Raw genomic sequence first — 8,605 nt, 5'->3', positions numbered from 1 at the left:
TAATAAATTAAAAAATCAATAATAATTAGTGATAAATATTAATGAAAATAATAAGAAATGCCTGGGAAAAGAAAACATTATCTCAGCCATTATCTCATTATTTTTGATGCAAATCTTTGTATACTTTCAGGTCTAATCAGCAAGAAAGGAGAGCTCAGTGGAACAGGAACATCCCTGGCTCAAGGACACCCTGGAATTATCGAGCCTTAAGGATGGAATAAATCAAAATGTCAGTGAGGGTCTGTGCAGACATCGCTGACCTGGCAAAAAATTCAAGGTCTCTGTGTCCTAGAGCTGAGTTATCTTCATTTTAATTCCCACCTGGACTTTGGAGATTCCCCTGGACATTATAACATCCACTAGAATATCCACCTGGATATCAGAATATTCACTTGGATATCGGAATATCCGGGATATTACAATATTCTGGATATCAGAATATCCACCTATATCCATTTAAAACCCCAAACTTTCCTTTGTCACCTGCTCCAGGTCACCCTGCCTTGTCACGGGCGTGGACTGAATTATTTCCACAGCTCCTTTCCAAGCTGGGAATATTTTCCACGTGTTTGGAAAATTCCGAATTAATCCAGCACCGGGTCAGGGCTTGGGAACGGCTGGGTGCCGACAACGATGGGCTGGGCTTGTGGCCGGCTCGGACAGAAATAATTAGAATACTTTGAGAAATAGCAATAATATTTTAAAGAATAATTAGAATATTTTGAGAAATAATCAGAATATTTTGTCTAATGATGTGTTTGGGCCGGGGGAGGGAGCCGCACACCAGGAACGAATCCCAGTTTCTGGAAAAACCGGGAGAATCATCCCCGCTGTGTGGTCATAAGAGCTTTGACCGGGCAGGAGGTTCAGAGCCCGGATAGCTCAGTCGGTAGAGCATCAGACTTTTAATCTGAGGGTCCAGGGTTCAAGTCCCTGTTCGGGCGATCGTTCTTTTTCCATATAATTTTTTTTTTTTTTTTTTTCATTCCTGCCACGATTCCCCCCAGGGGCAGCCAGGACTCTCCGGCGGGCAGCGCTGGTCGTGTCGCAGGTGTAAAAAAAGGATTTTTTGGGGAAAAAAAATAATTATGCGGTGAAAAAATGAGGAAAAGGCAACTCGCCCGAACAGGGACTTGAACCCTGGACCCTCAGATTAAAAGTCTGATGCTCTACCGACTGAGCTATCCGGGCTCTGTTGTCAGCGGTGGCGCTGCTGGAATATCCCCGTGTAAAGGAATTGCGTGGCTACCGGGACTTGCGTTTCAGTCTGCACCCCACAATCTGCACCCCGGTCTGCACCCCCTAACTGACCCCTTCTGCCTGTACCCCACTGCCTGCACCCCCACTGCACCTCAAGATCTGCACCTCATTGCCTGCACCTTCCCTCCTGCACCCCCCAACTGACGGCAGCATCCCGGGGGTTCCATGGGGCAGCCGGAGCGTGCTGGGGACACGGGGGGACTCTGGGAGACACTCGGGGACACGGCGAGGGGTCGGCCCGTGCTCTGTGCAATGCGGAGGGACAGCGGGAACACCCCGGGGACATTCAGGGGGACGCTGGGGGACACCAGCCGGGGCTCTGAACATCTCGGGGACATTCAGGGGGACACCAAGGGACAACAGCCGGGGCTCTGGCCAATGAAGAACATCTCGGGGACATTCAGGGGGACACCGGGTGACACCAGCCGGGGCTCTGAACATCTCGGGGACATTCAGAGGGACACCAGCCCGAGTTCTGGGCAATAAGCAACACCCCAGGGACATTCAGGGGGACACCGGGGGCCACCAGCCGGGGCTCTGAACACCCCGAGGGCATTCAGGGGGACACTAAGGGACACCAGCCGGGGCTCTGAACACCCCGAGGGCATTCAGGGGGACACTAAGGGACACCAGCCGGGGCTCTGAACACCCCGAGGGCATTCAGGGGGACACTAAGGGACACCAGCCGGGGCTCTGTGCAATGCGGAGCGCGGCCGGGAGATGGCCCCGCACGGCCCCGCGCTGTGCCCGCCATTGTCCGCCGCCTCCGCCGCGGAGCTCCCGCCTCCCTCCGGCTCCTCCCGCATCCTCCCGGCTCCTCCCGCATCCCCCCGGCTCCTCCCGCAACCCCGGCCCCGCCGCCGCCGCCGCAGCCGCTCGGAGCAGGTAGGGCCGCGGAGGGAGCGGGGGGCTCCGCTCGGCTCGTCCCGGGGTTTCCCCGCTAAAAATTGATATTTTCTATTTAAACGGAGCTCTGTGCATCCGTAATTTTCACCTCCCGGGGATGATGCGGGTCCCGGAGCTTCCCAAGAGCTGCGGCTCATCTTGGGAACCCCGAAAGGGAACGCGGGGGGAATGCGGGGCTGCCCCTTCCCAGGGCACGCGGAGGGGTCGGGGGTCTCCCCTCGGGAATTTGGGGGGTTTGGAACAATGAGATGGTGCCCGAGGAGCGGCCAAGTTGGGCAAAGGGGGCGGGGTGGGTCGGGGTCTTGTCCCCTCCCCGCAGGGACAGCGATGGGGACAGGGGTGGGGACAGAAATAGGGAAGGGATGGGGACGGGGATCACGGAATCGTGGAGCGGTTTTACTCTTGGTTTTTGGTTTTGGACCCTCTGGTCCCCACCCCCTGCCCTGGGCAGGGATGGCACCCTTTGGATCAGTGGCTGGGGACAGGGACAGGGACAGGGACAGGGACAGGGACAGGGACAGGGACAGGGACAGGGACAGCCCAGCCGTGCTGAGAGGCCGAGCAGGATCAGCTCCATCCCAGCCCTAAAACCGCACGGATTTCGGGGCAGGAGGCTCCGGTGAGGATGCTGGTGGGATCCCTGCTCTCCTGCCGATCCCAGCCCTGCGGGAATCTCGTGGATCAGAATTCCAGAGGTTCGGGAGCTGCTCCCGCTGGATGAGGGAGCTCCGGGGGCTCCCTGCTCGTGTGTGCGAGGCCGAGCACGGCTGGGATTGTTCCCGGCGCCTGGGCCCGGCTCCATGAGCACCAGCGTGACCGGGAAAATCAATCCTTCCTTCCCGGAGCGGCAGGGATGGGAGCTGCTAGCGAGGGAATGCTCCTGGAGCCTGGATCTCCCAGGAAAATCAATCCTTCCTTCCCGGAGCGGCAGGGATGGGAGCTGGGGCTGAGGGAGCCTGCCTGGAGCCTGGTATTCCCAGGAAAATCCATCCTTCCTTCCCGGAGCGGCAGGGATGGGAGCTGCTGGTGAGGGAATGCTCCCGGAGCCTGGTATTCCCAGAAAAATCAGTTCTACCTTCCCAGAGCTGCAGGAATGGGATAACAGGGAGCTGGGGGGGTGAGGGAATGCTCCTGGAGTCCAGGTTTCCCAGGAAAATCCATCCTTCCTTCCCAGAGCAGCAGGGATGGGATAACAGGGAGCTCTGGGGTGAGGGAACCTGCCTGGAGCCTGGTATTCCCAGGAAAATTCATCTCTTTTCTCCCGGAGTGGGAGGAATGGGGTAACAGGGAGCTGTGGGATGGGGAAACCTGCCTGGAGCCTGGTATTCCCAGGAAAATTAGTCCTTCCTTCCCAGAGCAGCAGGGATGGGATAACAGGGAGCTCTGGGGTGAGGGAATGATCCTGGATCTCCCAGGAAAATCCACCCTTCCTTCCCAGAGGGGCAGGGACGGGATAACAGGGAGATGTGGGTAAGGGAGCATTCGGAGAGCCTGGTATTCCCAGGAAAACCCACCCTTCCTTCCCAGAGCTGCAGGGGCGGGTAACAGGGAGCTGGGGGTGAGGGAATGATCCTGGATCTCCCAGGAAAATCGATCCTTCCTTCCCAGCGCAACAGGGACGGGATAACAGGGAGCTGGGGGTGAGGGAACCTGCCTGGAGCCCGGATTTCCCAGGAAAATCCATCCTTCCTTCCCAGAGCAGCAGGCATGGGATAACAGGGAGCTGGGGGATGAGGGAACGTCCTGGAGCCCAGATTTTCCAGGAAAATCCATCCTTTCCTTTGCAAAATGAGAGGAATGGGGTAACAGGGAGCTGTGGGATGGGGAAACCTGCCTGGAGCCTGGTATTCCCAGAAAAATCAATCCTTCCTTCCCAGAGCAGCAGGGATGGGATAACAGGGAGCTGGGGGTGAGGGAATGTTTCTGGAGCCCGGTATTCCCAGAAAAATCAATCCTTCCTTCCCAGAGCAGCAGGGATGGGATAACAGGGAGCTCTGGATTAAGGGAACCTGCCCAGAGCCTGGATTTCCCAGGAAAACCGATCCTTTCCCTCTCAAAGTGGGAGGGATTGGGATAGCCGGGAGCTCTGGGCTGAGGAACCCGCCTGTCCCGGGTTTCCTGGGGTAACCGCCCTGGCCAGGCACCTGCCCCACCTCGGAGCACAGCCCCAAATTCCAGAGCATCCGGAGGATCGGCCCTTCCAGCCCTGCAGCCGGGAATTCCTGGCCTGCTGCAGTGGGAGCAGGTGCTGCGTGTGGGAGCGGGGCTGGGATGGACTGGGATGCGCCAGAATGGACTGGGATTGACTGGGATTTACAGGGGTTCACCAGGATTGACTGGGATGTACTGGGATTGACTGGGGTTTACCAGGATTCACCAGGATGCACTGGGATTCACTGGGATGTACTGGGATGCACTGGGGGATGTATTGGGAGGTACTGGGGTTGACTGGGGTTCACTGGGATTCACCAGGATGCACTGGGGTTCACTGGGATTCACTGGGATGTACTGGGATGCACTGGGGGGTGTATTGGGAGGTACTGGGATTGACTGGGGTTCACTGGGATTCACCAGGATGCACTGGGATTCACTGAGATGAACTGGGATGCACTGGGATTCACCAGGATTCACTGGGATGCACTGGGATTGACTGGGATGCACTGGGACTCACTGGGGTTCACTGGATTCACCAGGATGTACTGGGATTGACTGGGATACACTGGGACTCACTGGGGTTCACTGGATTCACCAGGATTCACTGGGATTGACTGGGATTGACTGGGATTCACTGGGGTTTACCAGGATTCACCAGGATGCACTGGGATTCACTGGGATTTACTGGGATGCACTGGGGGATGTATTGGGAGGTACTGGGATTGACTGGGGTTCACTGGGATTCACCAGGATGCACTGGGGTTCACTGAGATGAACTGGGATGCACTGGGATTCACCAGGATTCACTGGGATGTACTGGGATTGACTGGGATGCGCTGGGACTCACTGGGGTTCACTGGATTCACTGGGATGCACTGGGATTGACTGGGATGCACTGGGGTTTACCAGGATTCACTGGGATGTACTGGGATTGACTGGGATACACTGGGACTCACTGGGGTTCACTGGATTCACCAGGATTCACTGGGATGCACTGGGATTGACTGGGATACACTGGGACTCACTGGGGTTCACTGGATTCACCAGGATTCACTGGGATTGACTGGGATTGACTGGGATTCACTGGGGTTTACCAGGATTCACCAGGATGCACTGGGATTCACTGGGATTTACTGGGATGCACTGGGGGATGTATTGGGAGGTACTGGGATTGACTGGGGTTTACTGGGATTCACCAGGATGCACTGGGATTCACTGAGATGAACTGGGATGCACTGGGATTCACCAGGATTCACTGGGATGTACTGGGATTGACTGGGATGCGCTGGGACTCACTGGGGTTCACTGGATTCACTGGGATGCACTGGGATTGACTGGGATGCACTGGGGTTTACCAGGATTCACTGGGATGTACTGGGATTGACTGGGATGCACTGGGACTCACTGGGGTGCACTGGGATTCACCAGGATTCACTGGGATGCACTGGGATTGACTGGGATGCACTGGGACTCACCCTGGGATGATCCCAATCCTCCCCACATCCCTGGGATGACGCTCCCAGTCCTCCCCGCATCCCTTTTTTCCTTCCAGACTGTTGGATTTGCTGGATTTGGGATCGATGGATCCATTTGTGGCTCCAAAAGTGTTTTGGGGTGTTTCTGTGGTGTTTTGGGGTGTTTCTGTGGTGCTTTTGGGTGTTTCTGTGATGTTTTTGGGATGTTTTTAGGCCTCCACCCCCTCCTGTCCCCACTGCCCCTCCTGTCCCCAGGTGGGTGGCAGGAGGAAGCCGAGATTTGCATAGGACACGGGTGGTGGCATCGGGGACAGCGTGACACCACCTCCAGCATCCCCCGGGGGTGGCCTTGACCCCCAAAACCCCGACCCTGGGGGCTTTGGGAAATTCCCAAAGTCTGGGTGTGGGTGTGACACGGGGACAGGAGGTGGCTCCAGGTGGGGTCTGGAGCTACTTGGGGACACCTTGGGGACATCTTGGGGACATCATGGGGTCCCATGGGGACAGGAGTCAGGATCTCTTTAAAAGGGGGGGGGTCTCAGGTGGGATCCTGAGAGGGGGAAGGGAGGATGGGGATGCTCAAGGAGCCCCCAGGATCCCATTCCTGGGCATGGGAAGCCAGGGATCTGCCATGGGATCCTGCCAGGTTTTCTGAGTTCAGAGAGATTCCAGAGTCCCCTTTAACCATGGCACCATTAAAATTCCCATTAAAATTCCCACTAAAATTCCCATTAAAATCCCCATTAAAATCAGCCCCTGGGATCCCATCCCTGGGCACGGGGAGCCAGGGATCTGCCACGGGATCCTGCCAGGTTTCCTGGGATCAGGGAGGCTCCTTTTAACCATGGGACCATTAAAATCCCCTTCAAATCCCCTTTAAAATTCCCACTAAAACCCCCATTAAATTCCCATTAAATTCCCCATTAAATTCCCAATAAATCCCTGCATCATTCCCTGACCCAGCATCATTTCCAGCTCCTGGACCAGCACTTAGGGGCTTTTCCATGGGATTATTTTGCTCCTTTTGGGAAGGGAAGGGGCTGAGCCACCTGCTCAGTGTCCCCAACCCAAGTGATTGGTTAAAATTCCCACTAAAATTCCCATTAAATTCCCATTAAATTCCCATTAAAATCCCCATTAAAATTCCCAATAAATCCCTGTATCAAGAGGCTCTGACCCAGCATCACTTCCTGCACTTAGAGGACGATTTTGGGGCTTTTCCATGGGATTTTTTTGCTCCTTTTGGGAAGAGAAGGGGCTGAGCCACCTGCTCAGTGTCCCTAAACCAAGTGATTGGTTAAAATTCCCATTAAAATTCCCATTAAATTCCCATTAAAATTCCCAATAAAATTACCAATAAATTCCTATTAAATTCTCATTAAATCCCAGTATCAAGAGGCTCCGACCCAGCATCAATTCCTGCTCCTGGACCAGCACTTAGAGGGCGATTTTGGGGCTTTTCCATGGGATTTTTTTGCTCCTTTTGGTCAAATCCCATTCCCGTGGCAATCCCAGCCCCACACACTGGAAGGGAAATGCAGATGTTTGTTTTGGAGAGCAGCACGGAGCTGTGGCTTCGTCAGCCGCAAAACTCAGCCGGGATTTTGTTGCTTTTGGGTTAAAAGCAGATTTTCCCCTCTGTTCGCCTTCCAGCTTTTGGGATTTCTGCTTTTCCAGGAAAAAGCCACAGCTGCCAGCAGAGCCCTGAAATGCCAGGGGAAGGGAACATTCCCAACCTCTCTTTTCTAGCTGGAAAGCACCAAAATCCCTGGGGGCTGGGAAAGCCCAATTCCCAAACCCAGTGGGAATTGTGGAGCTCATTGGGAACCATCTGGTCCTGCAGAGCTCGGGGTCAGGAGGACAAAAACCCCCCAGGAGCAGCCTGAGGACACCCTGGGATGGACAGGACGCTGGGGTGGGGTGTGGGGGCCACTTTTGTGGTCCCCTGGCCTCTCCTGGGTCCGGTGGTTTGGGATTTAGGATTTTCCTGCTTTCCCCCAAAATGGGCATGGTGATGGCCAGGGGTCACCCAGTAAAATATTTGTTGTTATTGGGAAGGGGGAGTGGCTCCTTTTGACCCTAAATTGGGGCATCAACAGAGCAGAGGAGAGCCTGGGGGGGCAGTGGAGCCAAACCCATCCAAACCCCCCAAAACTGGAGGGCCCATGAACCAAACCCATCCAAAACCCCAAAAAATAGGAAGTCCCATAACCAAATCCATCCAAAACCCCAAAAATGGGAGGTCCCATGTGCCAGATCTGCCCAGAACCCCAAAACCTGGAGGTCCCATGAGCCAAACCTGTCCAAAACCCCCAAAAATAGGAAATCCTCTGAGCCAAACCCTTGGAAAACCCCAAAACCAGGAGGTCCCATGACCCAAACCTGTCCAAAACCCCAAAACTGTAGGTCTCATTAGCCAAACCCATCCAAAACCCCAAAAACTGGAAGTGCCATGAACCAGATCTGCCCATAACTCCAAAACCTGGAGGTCCCTGCTGGTGATTTTCAGAGCTGAGCAGTGCCTGGGTGGGTGCTGGGGAATTTCCGTGAGATCCAGAAATCTCCTGGCTTTTTCCAGGCCGTTCCCAGTTCCCTCTGCTGAAATGAGAGATGGGAGCTGCCCCCTCAGCACCCTCATCCCGTTCTGCCTTAAAATTCCCTGGATTTGCTCCCAGGGGTTGATTTTTCCCTCAAATCATTGGGCACCCATCCATCAATCCCTCACCTTTCCCCACTCCCAGCATCAGTCCCTCACCTTTCCCTATTTCCAGCCATCCATGGGTGCCATCCATCAATTCCTCACTTTCCCC

At 55.1% G+C, this 8,605-nt stretch overlaps 2 non-coding genes across 2 annotated transcripts; one reads left to right on the top strand and one right to left on the bottom strand.

The window, feature by feature from the left end:
* The first annotated feature begins 871 nt into the window (after nt 1-871).
* Nucleotides 872-944, top strand: TRNAK-UUU (transfer RNA lysine (anticodon UUU)). The gene has a single exon. It is a non-coding gene; the product is annotated as a tRNA-Lys (tRNA).
* Nucleotides 945-1,118: 174 nt separating this feature from the next.
* TRNAK-UUU (transfer RNA lysine (anticodon UUU)) lies at nt 1,119-1,191 on the bottom strand. The gene has a single exon. It is a non-coding gene; the product is annotated as a tRNA-Lys (tRNA).
* Nucleotides 1,192-8,605: the final 7,414 nt, after the last annotated feature.

Source organism: Ammospiza nelsoni, chromosome 23 (assembly GCF_027579445.1).
Source record: "Ammospiza nelsoni isolate bAmmNel1 chromosome 23, bAmmNel1.pri, whole genome shotgun sequence".
Lineage (NCBI taxonomy): Eukaryota > Metazoa > Chordata > Aves > Passeriformes > Passerellidae > Ammospiza > Ammospiza nelsoni.
Note: the sequence above shows the minus strand (reverse complement) of the source record. Positions and strands in the feature narration are given on the sequence as shown.